This window comes from Amphibalanus amphitrite, unplaced genomic scaffold (assembly GCF_019059575.1).
Source record: "Amphibalanus amphitrite isolate SeventyFive unplaced genomic scaffold, NRLGWU_Aamphi_draft 000612F_arrow, whole genome shotgun sequence".
Lineage (NCBI taxonomy): Eukaryota > Metazoa > Arthropoda > Thecostraca > Balanomorpha > Balanidae > Amphibalanus > Amphibalanus amphitrite.
In genome coordinates this window covers 207,932-225,882 of record NW_024882106.1, presented here as the reverse complement: position 1 = coordinate 225,882, position 17,951 = coordinate 207,932, and the positions used below count along the sequence as shown (strand labels likewise).

The 17,951-nt window shown below is 47.2% G+C and overlaps 1 protein-coding gene across 4 annotated transcripts in view; it reads left to right on the top strand.

Moving 5' to 3' along the window:
* Positions 1-15,807: 15,807 nt before the first annotated feature.
* Positions 15,808-17,951, top strand: part of LOC122363268 (rRNA N6-adenosine-methyltransferase ZCCHC4-like) — a 50,717-nt gene continuing 48,573 nt past the window's right edge. Inside the window, exon 1 of one of the 4 annotated variants that reach the window (XM_043332320.1) lies at positions 15,808-15,937. The gene's annotated coding sequence lies outside the window, so the exon portion shown is untranslated. Of the gene's footprint in view, positions 15,938-16,445; positions 16,466-17,951 lie in introns of those variants that run through there. The other 3 variants (XM_043332321.1, XM_043332323.1, XM_043332322.1) reach the window with 3 other exon arrangements.

Sequence of the window (17,951 nt, the reverse complement as noted above, 5' to 3'; positions counted from 1 at the left end):
GATTGTTTTATTACGGCGTCTCAATTAGTCCCTTATTGTCCTGCGCCTGCCGTGGGCACTGGAGCCGTCAACGCCGGCGTGTTGCAGCGGTTGCACCTTTCTACGAACCCTCTCCGTGTTGTCAGCTCAGTGTCAGCTGCCACCCGCATGTTGCGCCGCTAATACAGGCACAATAACACGCCTATCTGCGCCGTGATTGGGTTCCGTCTGACATATGGTGACGGGAGGTCACCGGGTCACAACCCCCCCCCCTGGGGTAGGGGGAGGGGGCTGCAGCCGACCAGGTGCACCCCGCCCCGATAGCAGAGCTGTGCCATTGGCTGATGGGAACGGGTAGGCGCGCAACTGCTGCCACTGGGGAGAGTCTTTGAATATTCTGAATTGGTGAGCGCTCGTTAGGCGTGTGAGCTCGCCTGAATGTAGTAGTCCGTTGACTGTTACACGTTCTCAGTTTATTTTAGCTACGCTTGGATCTCTCCTGTGTTCAAACCATTGCGCCGTTCGACAGCCACTGGTTCATTACGCTATTGAGTTTCATGAGCAGTCCAAATGCAATGTGATGAGAATAGGGTCATTGTCACCATATGCGGAGTATTTGTCGGTGATGAGAAAAACGTGCCTGTCCGGGCGCGGCTGAAAAGGGGAACTGCCAAAATGTGCATGGAAATGGGAAAGATAGGTTTTGAAAGGCACCCAAGTGAAATACATTTTTTTTACGTTGACTCCATTGCTTATAGCACGGGCCCAACAAAGCTGCGGCAGGAGCTCTTTGGCACTCTGCAATTCTGCATTCATTTTCATATAACTATAGTTCGAGCGCAATGCACATTGCACGTGCACAGTGCGCAATGCAATGCAAACCCATTTAGCAAAAGCCTGAAATCGACAGAAAGTTGACCCGATGATTTGCGTGACCTCTTGTAAGTGCAGTGCACATTGCACAATGCTAGGCTAAGAGCAACAGACAACCATACGCACAAAAGAAACGGTAATGTGCGCATATGGACGCGTATAGTAGCATCATTCTCTGTGCGTCGTGCTCTCCCTAAAAGGCCAAGGTCCAGCAAGTATGCCAGTCGCCAGACAAGACACTGTCCAGACACCCCGGTATCCGACAGAATGCGAGAGTACCGGACAGCGGCGCCAGTCGGGGCCACAGGTGACCGGTGACGGTGACAGTGACGGCGGGCAGAGAGGATGACAGCATACCGTCCGATAGCAGTGCTGCTGTTCAGGCTCACTGGATTATTCGGCCAAGTGATGCTGCAATGTGTAATAGTTACATTCACTATAGCAAAGCTGGCGTATGATGGTACCTAATCAGGCATGTTTTGCATAGGTGTAGTAGAAGACCAACATGAAAAGTAAATAACATTTGTCATATGCGATATGTCTATATTTGATGTCATTTACGTTCGGCGATAATAAATATTTTACTATATGGAGAGTCAAAGATTTCTCACCATCATCATTTTAATTTTTAACCATCATAATTTGATACCTAATATCGGATGTTTGAGGAGCACAAAGCACTCGCTGGCTCTCAAGAGCACCCTCGCGCAATGAAGCATTCTCTGCACTCAATCATTCCTGACTTCCGGGCGGGAGCAGCACCGTCCAACATTTCATCATCATCCACTCCTAGTCCTGTCCATCAGGCGCGAAATTTCATTAGAGCCTGTGCAATTCATAGGGCCTAATTTTAGGCTATAAAGCATTTCCCTTGAATATTGTCATGTTTGCTGTCTTATTAGCTTGTTATCGGGCGACAGTCACAAATCTCACCGTGGATATACAGATACACAACAGAACGTAAGCCCAGGTGCTCTCCTATAGTAGTGAGGCCGGAGTTTATGAGTACGTCGGAAGCTCACATCAGACACTGGATATTGGATAAGTAAATTGTGAACGCCTCCGTAGTTGGCGTGACGGTGAAGACGTAAAGAACCACGTCTTCCTCAACCAGAACAGCATTTTTTGTGCTATCGTGTATGTAGTTAACGTTATCTATATCCAACGAACATTTAAATTTCCCCATCCGCTAGTAGATTTTCAACTCTCCAACGGCGGAAAATATTATTGTAACCTACAGTCTTGCAGCAGTAGACAGTCACAGAAGCGGGCTGACGGATGTTTTAGCCGGCCGACAGTGTTTTCCCAGCCGGCCCACAATGCCGGTGTTAGAGTGAGTTTGCGAAATCTGTGGATCCGCGGATTTCCTAGGGTATCCGCGAAGTCCCTAGTGGCTCCGCGGATGAACATCAAGTCTAGTATATTCGCGGATAAACGGGCGGGGATCCGCGGATGAACAAGACTCTTCAGGATAACCGCGAACTCCCTGAAGAGTTGACGAGATCCGCGAACCACCCGGGGAATCCGCGGAGTAACGATTCATTCTAGTGAGTTTGCGAAGTTCCTATGCGTTTCGTGCAGCTACCTAGACTAGAATGCATTGGGTAGATCATCTGCGACTTAACCCGCGCCCCGTTGGGGTCTGCCGGAGCAACGCGCCCTGTTGTGGGGGGGGGGGCATTTTGGCCCCCTCCCCCTAAGATCTCGAGAACCACGCAACATAGCAACAAGCCGCAAACAGTGTTGGGTAGCCACGGCGGAGAACTACCTTGTGACCCAATTTCATTGACCTATGTCAAAGCGAGTGAGGTCAGGTCAAATGTCGAATTTTCACCGTTTACAGGCATTTCAAGAAATGTGTTGTAAAATCGAGTAAAATGCATGTCATTGAAAATCATCGATGGGAATTGTTCGTTAAACACATATTTTGCTAGTTGAGGTCACTGATGCCAGGTCAGGTCACTGAGGGTCAGAATATGAAAATATCATATGATGCATGTTTTATGGTCCATTTTACATGACAAATGCGTGGATGCAGCTCGTCACGGGGAGCCTAATGGTGGTCTTTGTTTTGCGCTACGTGGTCTAGAATTGCTAAAAATTGAGTTAAAAAATTGACGTCATCAATTTTGAACAGTTTTTTTCGCATAGCTTGGCCAAAAAAGGAGATATCGATCTAAAATTTGGTATGGAGATAGAAGAGTGCACGGACTATCATACATATTCCGTTTTCGTAAAATTTTGGGATAATTTTGCGTTTTCCTAAAAAAGACTAAGTTTTTTTTTGGGGGGGGGTTAAAATCCCACAATTTTAAAAATCTGAGATAACAGTTTTTTAGCGCCGTTTTATTTCTACACAACCACATAAAGAACTTTGAAATTGCTTGGTAACCGTAGCTTTTGTGATGGTTTCAAGATTTCATGTTTTTTGGTCATTTTTGCTCGAACATGACCTCAGGTTGACCTCAATAACTCCTGACCTAAGGTGACGTAAGACTTGAAATTTTGTGTGAAGATGTCAAATTGATGCCCGGGAAGGAACTAAAAATTTGACATTCAGGATAAACCATAGGGGGGTGGCAAATTGCCTCCCCCAACGGGGCGAGGGCTAACCCTCGCCCGTATTATTGTTTTCTCGGACGCTACCGTGTGCGGGAGGAGGGGTCCGCGGGGGAGGGTTCCGTTGGAACCCTTGCCGTGCGGCCCCTGATCGAGCTAAACCTTTCGCGGAAAAAAAAATAGCTTGCTTTCCGTGGTTACATAGAAGAAGCCAATAATACCCAAACCATACGGCCCCAGGCCAATTGGTATTTGGTTGACATTCCAGGTCGATTCCAAATAGCATAGGGGACATCCTGTCTTTTAAATCGCCTTTGAGACGCAACAGACAACAACCTCAATTAATGCCAATGCGTGATTAAGTTTTCATTAGTTTGTTTGCAAGTACGCAATGGCTTCAGCCAATTACGGTCAACTTGGGTCAAATAACTATATTCAAAGGCGGGTTGATATGTACGTGTTGGGTTCTTGTATCGAAGTTCAGCATTGCCATTGCCCCTCCAGTCCAAATGTTCCCCAGAATAGATACTGTGGCGCCGGGCTGGAGCGTCTGTAGGCGCGGTGCTGACCGGTCGAGTCAGGTCGGCTGTGGTAAAAGGGCAAGTTGGGGGGGGGGGGGGCAACTGCCCCACCAACTGTACGGGAAGCTTCGTCCCTGGAGAAGAGTGAGCATTACTGTTATGCATACATACTTGCATACATTCACATGATCGCTCAGATGCGCGGTAGCCTTTCCAGCTTTCCATTAATGGTTGGGAGAAAAGTAAGCAGACTGGTCGCGGAAGTTCACCACGCCAAAAATGGCTTACCGTCCATTATTTAATTGCATATTAATATTTGCGAGCGACGTCTAAGCGAGATGAAAGAATAATTCACGAACTCATTAGAATGAATCGGTACCTACTCGGTGAATTCCAACAGCAACTGGGAAAACACCAATACGGGTGAGGGTTAAGTCGCAGACGATCTATCCAATATGCCTTGCATTCTTGTCATAAGATAGCTGCACGAAACGCATAGGAACTTCGCAAACTCACTAGAATGAATCGTTACTCCGCGGATTCCCCGGGTAGTTCGCGGATCTCGTCAACTCTTCAGGGAGTTCGCGGTTATCCTGAAGAGTCTTGTTCATCCGCGGATCCCCGCCCGTTTATCCGCGAATATACTGGACTTGATGTTCATCCGCGGAGCCACTAGGGACTCCGTGGATTCCCTAGGGACTCCGCGGATCCACCGATTTCGCAAACTCACTCTAACACCGACATGCCCTGTTCTCCGGGCGTGCCTGTGGGAGTCTGCAGCGGCCCAGAGCTGAATGGGGCCCGTATCGCTGCCGCGGCAGCCGTCAGGGGCCGTTTCACTGCATCTGGAGCGTGCGGGCCGCTGGCGAGCCGTACTGCCGACAAACAGACCGTCCCAGGTGCGGCGGGCACGGCCGCCGCCGCCAGACACACCGACCGACCGACCGACCGCCGGCCCTGGCATTGTTCGCCGGGAGCGCGACAGATCCGACCCCCCCCCCCCCGCGATCCAGACCGACAGCTCCCACCCGGGGGAACAACGGATCCGGTTCCACAGATCCGACCGACGCTAACGCCAGAACTAGACCGATAGATCCAGACCCACGGATCCGACCGGCGCAAAAGAGATCCAACCCCACACATCCATTCTCCGAGGCACTACATAGGTCAAGTGCGCCAGATCCAGCTCGCCGGCACGACCATGATTCGACCCGTGCTATCCAACTCACGAGCACCCTAGCACCTCAGGGAACGCCGGTCCGGCCCGAAAGATCCGACCCGTCGGTCGGATCCCGACTGAGGACGTCTAGCGACCGTGCCTGACCGGTATGTCCAACTACTGTTCGCTACTCAATACTCCGTAATTATTCAGATACGAACATCGTATGAAAATGAACAGATGCGTTTGGTGTGATAACTGCTGGCGAGGCGTTCGACAGCGGTGGCACTTCGCCTGGAAAGGTATGTTGTGCCGCTGAGCACATATGCCGTTCAGTCGTGCGTGCGGTTCTGCCGCCTGGCATGGTATGCTGTGCCGCAGCGCACGTATATCGTTCAGCCGCCTGGCGTGGTATGCTGTACCGCCGCACACGTATCTCGCCGCCGCGCCAGCCAGCCCAAGCCGGCACTGCGCGCTGGTCAGTGGGGGCGGGAGGGAGAGCAGGGAAGGGGAGGGGCCGGTAGCTCGTTGCTGCGGCCCTGGGGAATGGGGATGCTATTGACAGGCCCAATGGACAATACGGCCCTTGAGCGAGCCCGGCGTGGCCCCAGGGAACCCGTACGGAATAGATGAATTACTTGGGACGGAGCAATGGCAATGCAATGGCTTGACGGTTATAACCCGCGACCTGGTGGGGGGGGGGCTATTTTTTGCCCCCCCCCCCTCCAGACTTTTCGATATATCTCCAGAACCGCTGCGCCGATCATCACCAAACTTTCAGTACCCTCCCGGACATCAATTTTACACATTGTGACCAAAAATTTTTCCAAAGACTATGATAGGTTGGCCGGAAATGACGTCAGAGTGACGTAATGTTCTGCCGTTTTCGACCAAAAAAAGGGTTTCGCGGGAAGAGCTGTCAGGCCTATAGCTTTGCAAATACAGAAAAATGATAAAAGATAAAAGCTGTAGAATCAACAGGGCTACAAAACTGCTATCTCGGATTTTTGAAATTTTTGGATTTGGACCCTCAAAAATAAAAAAATAAATTTTTTGGATATAATAATCGAAAAATCCAAAAAGTTTTTTGAATTTCGCAAAAACCGGAATATATGTGGTAGTCCTTACCGCCTTCCATCTACATACCAAATTTGAGATTGATACCTCTTTTTTGGCGAAGTTATAGCGAAAAAACTGTTCAAAATTGATGACGTCAAATTTTCAAACTCAATTTTTAGCAATTCTAGACCCCGTAGCGCAAAACAAAGACCACCATTAGACTCCCCGTGACGAGTTGCATCGAATCAATACCCATTTTATGCAAAACTATCAACTTTAAAATTTGACCTTTTTTGGCCTGACCTTGACCTGACCTTGACCTGAACTTCACCAGAAAGTGACCTAAGCCGTACTTGATAGTCTTATAACCAACACCATTGAGTTGGAAATGAAAAATTGGCCATAAAACATGCATCACACAACCTTAGTAAAGTTGGGCTCATGTGACCTGACCTGTGACCCTTGGTGACCTGACCTGTGACCTGACCTGGTATTGTCAGTGACCTCTAATAGCAACATATCTACCAGGCAACTGACGCCCTATCGCTGATTATCGACAAAATGCGTTTTCCTCGGTGTTATAGCGCATTCCCTAGCAGACCCGTGAACGGTGAAACATTTCATCTTTGACCTGACCTGTGACGTCATCGGTGACCCCGAGGTCAATGAAATTTGGTTTCCTTCGACAAATTTGATAGGCCTTTCGAACGCCGTTTGAATTTTGCGGATCCGTCCAGTAGTTTCGGAGATACGAGGGGGGGGGGCAAAAAATAGCCCCCCCCCCCACCAGGTCGCGTTATAAACAGACCCCACCAGGGCGCGGGATAATGTAGGTAGCGCTATGCCTTATGCACTGTGCAGCGCGTGTCAGTTCGTGAGCTACTCCGATTTTCCGTTTGTTTTAGTGTCCTAGACTCCAGCCATATACACCAGAATACTCCAGGGTTCAAAGAGAGCCAACTCGTTTGCCTCGCTACCTCCAGATAAATCCAGAATCGACATTCCAGTTAATAGTAAAGGAACTAGAAGCGTGTCACTGAAATTCGATCCTGGATCAGCCAGCTACTCCCTGGAGCAGACGTCTCGGCACGGTGTGACAACGTGAGCCCAAATGTCAGGAGTGTCATCGGGATAAAAGGCTCCTTGAAAGCCTGTCTGAACAATAAGACACGCATAGGATGCATAGATAAGGTCTCATGTGCGGCGCACGCCGCCAGCGTCATAGGCAATAGACGTGCCTGTGATGTTTCATGCTTTCTAGTTTCCAGTTTCCACACATGTTACGTATAATAAATGTAGCAAATGTATAGGTACTAGTGAAAGCAGCACAGGCAGAATTCAGTCGGGTTTTCCTGCCTGAATTCAGGCGGAATCCAGCGCATTGTGGCTCGCAAGTGAAGAAATCGATCACTAATTTCAAAAAGCACAGCAATGAGGAAAAATTATACTTCACAAGCAAGACAATGGTTCTAAGTTATAACAACAAAACATAGACAAAATATATTCTAAGCATTATCAACCACATTTCAATCCAATGTATGTAAGTACCTACGAATAATGGTCATCATCAACCGTCAATCATCTGGCCCAGAAGTGCCGTGAGACTCTGCTTGGGTAACACAAGCATCCGCTGCAACACAATGTATATATTAAATGTCCCATGCCAGCTCCAACAGACTTTTTTGGTCGGCACGCGTCGGATTGAGTCCAGCTCGGACCGCTCGCCTGACTCGGATTCGGAAGTTGGAACGCGTTGCTCTCTCAGGGGAGACGTCCCCCGCCGCTAGTCCGACACTCCTTCTTAAACTTGTAGTTCGCAAGGGATCTGAATCCGCGATAAGGTGTCGCGCTGACGGAAACACGCACTACTTCACTCAGCGGAGAGGAGCTGGCGCGTATAGAAACGTAGTCCGACACGCAGAGCCTGGATTGGCTGCTGTCGCCAGCCTGTGCGAGTCTAGCCGCTGCTTTCTTGTACCCCTTGTGATATATTTTACCTACCAGTAGGGGAGAGGCGGGAGAATTGGGACGCAGGAGAATAGGGACGCGCCAATATCTAAAAAATGGGCAGCATCCTTGCACGATTGTTGCCTTTATCTTTTGATTCTATGTGTCATGCAACGATGGGAAGCCTCAGCAACCCTTTTGTGGGCGTCGTTTGGGCTGTGCTGGCTGAGCACCAAAAAACTTGCTTTTTCGAGTGCTATTCTGAGTTGTCTGTGCATTGCATATGACAAACTATCTTTCTTTCAACATGTTACGATGTTAGATTAACACCGTCCTTATTCGATTGCTAGTTTGTATGAACATGCTCTGTAACTGATAAATGACAAAAAAATGAGTGATTTGTTATGGCGGTGTTGTGGGAGAATAGGGACACCAAATGGTAAAAACGGTAAAGTGGTGCAAAAATATGTGATTTTACCATCGTGTTTTGGAAGGGGTTGCAGCTGCACCCTTAACCACAAATACATCAAAGCGAAGACCAGAAAGTCTTACTCAGGTAGGAAAATGTGCATTTTTTTGGAACATCGTCATCGTGAAAGACAATCCCGGCCTTTAACGAAACAGATAGTGTGAAGATAAGTTCCAATGTATCAAATGATTGCCTATAGACATAGACACGACAAATAATTTGAGATAGAGTCATCCCAATACCAAATTTTTATATGTCCCAATTCAGCTTCGTGTCTGTCCCTTGTCTCCTTGCATGTGTCCCTATTCTCCTGAAAATGAGTGTTTTTGTTTTTGTCCACATATAGCTACATCATTGCACAGGCTCGCTATTTTATGATGGCATAACGCAGAGAAATGGTGGACCTTTTATTGGTGCTGCGCAAAGCAGCTTGGCTACAATACTTGCCAAATAAGACCTCAATGAACATGGCCTGAGAAATAAGTCCCAATTCTCCCGCCTCTCCCCTAATCACGAAACCAGATGGGCTCGGGACAGTCCTATTCCTTGTCTTCTGCGACTAATTCATCTAAGCAATAAGTTGCATATGTCGAACTTCGTGGTGCGATAGCTATAATTCAAGGGATGATGGAATGTATCTAATTTTCATTTGAGATATTGACGGTCTTTCGCTAATATGTATCCATTTTGCCAACAATCAGGGCGCGCAAGGCGAAAGGTTGTGCAGCGTTGCACACGCGGTGCCGAGTCTGGCCTGCAGATAATGACTGCAGTTGGGGTCTAGCCTCGCTCTCGGAACACGTTGGCAGAATCAGAGCGACGCAAGGGACGGCTCTGTCAGGTAAAGCGATGTGTGCCACTACTCCCATGTCACGTTCAACTGTCTCACGAGTCTCAGAGCAGCCGGCTGACGGCATATACGGCACAGTAATGACAAAGGCCAGCAGCTCAAGCGAAATGAAATAGTGGGCTGGTGCGCCCGATCCGCGCTGAAATTGAATTTTGCAGAATTTGTGTCTTTTCTATGATACTCTTCAGCTGTCCGTAAGTCCGTGAGAACCGTACCCATTTGTAGTCCGTGGGTACCCGAGATTTGTGTTTAGTAACTGAAACACTATTGGTCAGAATTATGATCTTTCTATTGAACATCAAATCTGAGTTATCGGACAGTGCAGAAAAATCTGCCTGAGATCTAGTCAATTTGCAAATGTTTCCCATACTCATGCAACAAGCTAACCAATTTGATTTTTTCCCTGATGGATATTCACTTCAGACAACCGCTCCCTAGAAACGCTTCAAAGAAAAACCAAGCAGCTGGTTTGCATTTTCGAACACGTTGTTTCGCTGTTCACTCCCCAGATTAAAGCCTCACTGAGACTGAGACCCCCTCGGGTGTACTGTGTGTGTGTGTTTTAATCAGAGGAGTCGAATAGTCCTATTCCTCGGAGAGCACGTGTCGACCCCCCCCCCCGCAAACCACGCGTCTGGGGCGCTCCACATACTCCGCGGCCCTGCCCTCCCTCCGTTCAGAGACCCGCCAGCCAGTTAAAAGGTGCGGAGATCAATCAAGGAAATGCGTCTAAAAAAGTCTTGCAAAGAAGGGAGGGGCGGCCGTTCCATGCCAGCCTGTAAGTGGCAATGTGTTTTACAGCTTTCCCCAGGTGGGTGGGCCTTTAAATCTTCAAAGGTTCGCATCTTTAAAGAGCATGCCTACGATCCCAGGCGCGCGTCTATCATGTCTCTCCCTTCCACTCCCTCGTCATCTCTCTCTCTCTCTCCTCTCTCTCTCTCTCTCTCTCTCTCTCTCTCTCTCTCTCTCTCTCTCTCTCTCTCTCTCTCCCTCTCTCTTTACTCTTTAGGGGCTATTATTTTTCGAAGTTATTCTGCATCAGTGTTTCGGAGGCTAATCCTAAATGGATGCGCCGAGTAATTGCCAAGATTATCTCACTGTAGGTATCTCGACAATGACAAATTGCATAATCGAATATTGTATTATTGTATAAATGCAAAATTCAAATAGCTGAACAAAATTATTAATTATAGTTAACCCGCGCCCCACTGGGGTCTGCGTATAACACGCCCTACTGGGGGGGGGGGCTATTCATAGCCCCCCTCCTAACTCCGAAACTACTGGGCCGATCGTCAAAATTCAAACGGCGTCTGATAGCCCCGGAAAAACTGTCGAGCGAAACCTAATTTCATTGACCTCGAGGTCACCGATGACGTCACAGGTCAGGTCAAAGTAAAAATTATTAGCATTTTGGCTTCTTCACGTTTTGGGCTCTGGCCGCCGTCTTACAAGTCAGATCAGGCTCATTTTTGGTTCACACACTCGTGAACAGATGCTCTAGATACTCTAAGGGTACCAAACTTGTACTTTGATTTTCAGGTCAAGGTCAGGTCATCACAGGTCACGAAAATATTATATCATCCGTCGGTCACGTGACACATGTTTTATGGTCCATTTAGGCCAAACATTTCGAATTTGATGTCGTCTGTGTCATTCGAGGTCATTTTGAGTCAAATTTTGCTCAGGTCAGGTCACTTTCAGGTCAAAAAAGGTCAAATTTTGAAGTTAAAATTTTTCAACAAAAAAGGTGTCTATTGGATGCAGTTTGAGCTCAAAAACACGATGGTGCTATTTATATTGGCGTACGATGTCAAATTCGTGCTGAAAAATTGATTTGAAAAATTAATAATTGCTAATTTTTTGCAATAATGCGTATAACTTGGCCATTTTTGAAGATATTTAGCTAAAACTTGCTAGAGTTAGTCATAATAATGCGTTCTATCACATATATTCCGGTTTTTTCGAAAAGTCAAAAAGTTTTTGAAAAAATGTAAAAATATAAATTTTGAATTTTATTATATAAAATTTTCGAAATTTTCAAAATTTCGAAAATCTGAGATAGCAGTTTGATAGCGCAGTCTATTCTGAGTCCGCTCATGCAAAGAAATTGGATCTAGCTTAAAAACTGAGCTCTTGGGAGCGATTGCCGTGGTTCAATGTTTTGCGTCGAAATCGGCCGAACATGACGTCACTCTGACGTCATTTCCGGCCGACCTATGGTAGGTACGAAGTTCAAATTTTGACACAAGGTGTCAAATTGATGCAGCCGAAGGTGCTGAAAGTTTGGCGTCAATACGTCAAGCGGTTTGGAAGTTATTGCAGAAAAACGGGAGGGGGGGCTATAAATAGCCCCCCCCCCCCAGTGGGGCGCGGGTTAATGACTCGACCATAATGCACATAAAGTAACTAAACAGCAGAAATGTTCAATATAGCAAGCGAAGTGATGCTTCAAAGTTCAAATATCAAAAGTGATTACTAGCAGTTCCTTATTTTCGCATTCGGAAGGCTGCATCGTATTCGTACTGCATGAGGACATCTTAAGATAAAAGATGTGATAATTAGGTACGCCAGCAAAAATTGTTCAGCGCAAGTCATTGTCCAGCGGTCCTAATACATGGTATTATCTCAACAAGTAAGCAATGGGACAGACAAGGCAACCAACGAGCAAAGCAAGAGGACAATATTCTTGTTTTGGTTATGCGTTCTGTAAGGTACAGGCAAGCTGAATAACATTTCTGAAAACGACTTTCTTGTCGAGCGAAAGGCAAGCGATTTTAATTAAATAGCATTTCCAGCCATGACTTTATACTATAAGTAAGCAGCCGGGTGTTTATGGTCACACACGCACTCGGCGATCAGGTGAGCTCGGGAGGGGGACTGCGGGCGGCGGCCGCGGCCGACTGACCTGCGTTCCGCGCCGACGGACCGCCGCCACCTGCTGCCGTCTCGATGCGTCGCCGTCGACTGGCGGAGCTCTCGGCCGGCCGAGTGGAGCCCACCTGAGCCGACTGCAGGACGCAGGCTCCGACGGTACCGACGGGCCGCGGGCCGCGGCCTGCCGACGGCCGTTCTCAGGCCGCCCACCGACGACACCGCCCTCATCAGGTCGAGTTACGGCCACCCCAACCGGCCGCGCGGGCTCAGACCACCGGCGTCTCGGCTGACACACCATCGAGGACTGGACGTCGCCGCCACGGCACGACCCCGGAGCAGGTGTCAGCGGCTCGACCGGAGCATGCCAGCGGGTCGACCGGAACAGGTGTCAGCGGCCCGACCGGACACAGGTGTCAGCGGGTCCGCCGGAGCAGGTGTCAGCGGCCCGACCGGAGCATGTCAGCGGCTTGGCCGGACTCAAAACATTGCTCTCGTCGAGTTGCGTTTAATGAACTAGCTATAATTGTTATATCCTAATGAGTTATAATTGGACCTTAACCCTATTAGTGGCAGGGGGGGTTGTTTTTATCCACCCCTCAGGTTTTTCGGGAATATCTCCGAAACCGCTGAAGCTACGATGCTGAAATTTTCTGACTTTTCCTAAAACTAAATTGGGCACATTCCCTGAAAATTTCAAGTTCATAACTTTACCAGGGGCGGCTCCAGAGCACTGGGAATTGGGGGTCCTATTCGTGAAGCGAGTCATTTGGGCGAAGATCACGATGCTGCACCAGTTTTACGAACAGTGAATGAAAGGTATCATGTGATAACATATACAAAGTTATTGTGCATCCTCTTTTGACACGTTTTTGCTATAATAGGCGGATCCAGGCGTCCAAAAAGGGGGGTTATTTTTTACCTCCCAACATAGGTGCCCTGACACCGCCTATGCATGACCAATACAATTTTAGTCGTTCTCTCATAAGAAAATTGTAGCATAACAAGACCATTGCCACCCTTTTTAGAAACAGTACCAACAAAAACCTTATTTACTATACTTTTTGTGTACCCCCAATCTCAATGATCTGTATCCGCCTATGATTTTTGAAAATGCATATTTTTAGGATCCATGTGAATTCCTGGTTCATTCTCTATCGATCGGCAAAAGTTGCGTTAAGATTGGTTCAGAAACCTGGCCGTGATAAACAGTCTAAAATGTATCTGCAATTTGCCCGTTTTTACCCCCCTCTACCCCCCTATTGACATTTTTAATTTTTTTTAGAAATGTAGATCTCGTTGAGCCAAATCGAATGCCGTTTGAATTTTGAAAATCGGCCGGTTAGATCTCGAGATATCAAGGGGGGGTCGTAAACAGCCCCCCCCCCCGCCACTAATATGGGGTAGCCAGGAGCCTGCCACTAATAGGGTTAACCCGTGGCCTGCTGGCGGGGGGGGGGGGGCAAAATTAGCCCCCTCCAGTTTTTCCTGATTGCTTCTAATTAACCCTAATCCGGGCCGGCTCTGAAAGGTTCGAAATCGGGCTAGGGGCCTTTTCGACCGGTTGATATGCGGTCTTTTTTGTTGGGTAGCCACATTCCTTCTACCCTGTGGTTGACTATTCTGGATGCATTTAGGTGACCGTCGTGGCACGTGCCTCTTACCTACCCACATGTTATGGATCCATGTTGCGTTCTTGTTTGAACGTCGACTTTCGGCCTTCGTAGACAACGATTTACTCTGCGATGTTCACGTGGCACATGCAACGTGAACACTGAACATTCAAGGGCGTTCAAGCTGTTTTGCGGAATTAGCGCTTTTAAGAGGCTTTTACCGATCTCCGCAACCGCTTGGGCGATTGACTTGCGGTAGGCACTCACCAGGCAATGCTAGGATAGTTTTGGAAACGGGATGCACCATTCGATGCGTTTTGGGCTTTACAAGTTTCGCGGCGTTACGTGCCTCTTTTTTCCATGCATGCTCGGTATCTACTTTTGAGTTTTTGGTCAGTCAATCCGTCCCCCTCCCCAGTAGCGGCGGAACAACTTCAATTAAAGGGGAGGGGGCACTGCCGACTTTTGGTCCCATTCTTTCCATGCAACCCCCATAGGACTAATGTTAACCCTCGCCGGCACAGGGGGGGGGGGTGATGCAACCCCCTAAGGTTTTTCGCGAATAACTCGCATAAAAAGCGGTCGATCGCAAAGAAACTTTCAGTGCCCTCGCATTGATCAATTTCACACCTACCTTGAAAATTTCATGACCCTGACCCAAATGACCTTTGACCTGTGACCTCTTTTCCGAGACCATGTTTGGCCGGAATCGGCAATCGCGATTCGGCGTATGTCGGCTCGCATTAGCCGCGCGTTTGCAAGCTTTTCGTGGTTTCAAACGCTCAAACATGTGATTTGATATTGTTCCCATACATTAGGGTGGGTGTCAAGGTCATGTGAAGGTCAGGTCAGGTCATTGACCTTTGGTGACCTCGGGTGACCTCGGTTCATTTTTTCGAGTTTTACATGTTTCTAGGCTAGTTTTTGGGGCTGAGTTCGAATTTAGCAACCATTTGAACATTTACGAAGTAGTTTTGGTGCCTTCGTAACATGTTACGAAGCTGTCAGAGGCGGTTGACACGTATTACGAATACCCGTCACAACCCCTACCGGTTGACCTGACCTGACCTGACCCGACCTGGTCTAAATGCTTAAAGACATCATCTCTGATCAAAACTAACACGATATTCGTGATCAGCACCCCGGAAAACCGCATAGCAGCCACACTTTACGACTTTCTAACAGGTCCCGATTTTCCTGGTTTTCGGGTCATTGACCTGACCTGGAAGGTCACTCGATGACCTAGGACCTTAAAATTGGGTATCATCGGCTTCCTCTCGTGACGGGCAGCACGCTCGTTTTTCCGCGAAGCTCTAGCTCGATCAGGGGCCAAACGCGAGGGGGGGGACAGGGGGGTCGTACCAACCCCGTCGAAGGACGCAAAATGGCCTGTGCCGGCGAGGGTTAAAATGCCAAAATCAAAGGGGGGCACGGTGCCCCGGTGCCCTCCCCGTTCCGCTGCCTATGGCCCCCCCATCGAAAACCAGTGGCGCCGCCCCTGCTTCTTTCTGCACAGTCAGAGAGCATTCCGTTATTTCCGTCCATAGCCTCTCTGAAAAAGGGTCCCATTTTTCAGAGTTGGGGGGTGGCAGCCCCCCCCCCCCCCCTGTGGCGCCGTCCCTTACCTTACCTTACCTTACCCTACCTTGAAGGTCATCGGGATAGAAAAGGCATGCTATCGGGATATAAAAGGCATGTCCCTGTGAAAAGGTGTGCCAAAAACCGCAAGGGGGTCGGGGTGTTCAAACACGCGGGTTAAAAAAAAAGCCACAGCGCCGATCGGGAAGGGAAAACAAGAAAACGTCAATATGGTAGCAATGTGAGATTGCAGACCTGGCGCAAGTGCGACGTTTGTGAATTTCACTGAAAGCGAATATTGATATTCGTTTATTCATTGCCGGCCATCCGGGTTCGATTCCCGGGCAATGCACGTGGCATTGCCGCTACCTGACCGCTTGGAACAGCGTGAGAGTTCCGGTTAGCACCTTGGTCCACTGGATGTGGTGCTTAACCCTCGCCCCCGTTTATTCATTGGAGGTGAGAGCTATGGCTAGTTTGAGCATAATTATGAATATTATGATGTTAGAAAATGACCTTATGCTCATGATACAATAAAATGATATTAAAATAAGTTCAAAAAGTATTATAGGAAGAACATAATGTTTTTGGACTTATTTTAATACCATTTCATTGTATCATTAGCATAAGGTCATTTTCTAACATCATAATATTAGTTTCTTCACATTATTGCTATAATTTCAGTTCAAGTTAAGTTTGTTCACTGCTATTTTATGTGGGAGGCATCTGTTACAAATGTTAGAGATGCACTTAAGCCTGAAACAGACTCTTTCTGCAGTCAGGAAATTGCATACGAAAACCTATTCAAATACATGGAAGCACGCTCGCATCAATCGCATGCACCTGCCGCAAGCGATTGTCGCGAGAAGAATTATAATGTATTTGAATAGGCTCTCGCATGCGATTTCCTTTATGCGGAAAGAGTCTGTTTCAGCCTTAACACTACAGTGAACGTTATATTCAACAATCAACACCAAGACTAGAGAAGTATGCAATTGCACAAGTATACCAACATGAACAAGTTTGTTGTTGTGAGCTTGAATATGACTAAGGACTTCTTGTTCTGCAATTTGTGTGGAAACCGATTCCTACCAGAGATTGACAATTGGAACTATGAAGCAATTAACAGGACCAGACCATCAATATATAATGAACTGAAAGGTGTGAAATTCTCCCTTTTCTCCTTAACAATTCTTTGCCATTTGTGGTTAATGGCAAGGTGGGTATTTTGGTATTTGTTCAGAAAAGGTCTGATTGTCCATTGTGGCGCAGTTGCTGCAAATACGCAACAGCCAAAATTGTTGGTTGTAGGTTATGTTTGTATGGCCTTGGCAGGCTCAAGGCTAGTTTGCTGTAGGCTGGTAGGCTGTAGGTAGGGTTAGGTCAGGTTAGATTACCTATGTTTTGTTGCATATTTGACTGTGAAAGGACAATTGCAGCGCACGTGAGATGTAGTTATGGCAGCAAGGGCGATTTCTGCTAAGAGAGTAGTGAGTGCCCTGGAGGCTGGAGTCTGAGTATAACACTATGCAACAAAAAATGAAAAATTTTCTGTTCCTGGAAAGCGACCGAATTTTTCTTATTCATTGGGTCCTATTATAACCGAAATGGGCATTAGTTTTGATCTGAAAATGCTTTTCCGGTTTTCAGAGATGATTTTCGATTTTTGGCCCCGAAATTCGGTTTTTGGCCCACCGTGTCCGATGTAATTGAGTAATCGACTCGCGGTAACTTTCATCGCCTTTCCTATGCCACAAGCTTTCGAATGATATCTGGTTTTGCATATTTGCGTGCAAAAATAACGTCATAAATCTATGTTAAAGTAAGAAAATGTTGAAATTTTGTAAAAATTTGACATTTTTTTCGATTTCATTTCAAAATAGAGGAAAAACTAAAGGCCCCATCCAAATTCTGAGCCCAGTTCCTTGAAGAGCATTCAATTTCCGTTCGGAAGGTACCTTTTTAGTGCATTTTATCGGATTCCTGTGGCGTCCAGATTGAGTTAACCTAAACACATATCCTAAGTCATATCACATAGCATTAACCTGATAACGTATGTTAACGCCATAGGATCAACGAGGGGTCAACTGAGGTCATTTTGTTGACCCCTTGTGACCTCGGGTCACACGCAGGAACTTACTTTTGAGCAGTCCTGTCGCTCAGAATCTTGATCTGTTGGGGGCCCGTTTTTCAAGTGACTCAATCTGGACGCCACAGTAAACCGATAAAATGCACTAAAATAGTACCTTCCGAACGGAAATTGAATGCTCTTCAAGGAACTGGGCTCAGAATTTGGATAGGGCCTTTAGTTTTTTTCTCTATTTTGAAATGAAATCGAAAAAATGTCAAATTTTTACAAAATTTCAAATTTTCTTACTTTAACATAGATTTATGACGTTATTTTTACACGCAAATATGCAAAACCGGATATCATTCGAAAGCTTGTGGCATAGGAAGGACGATGAAAGTTACC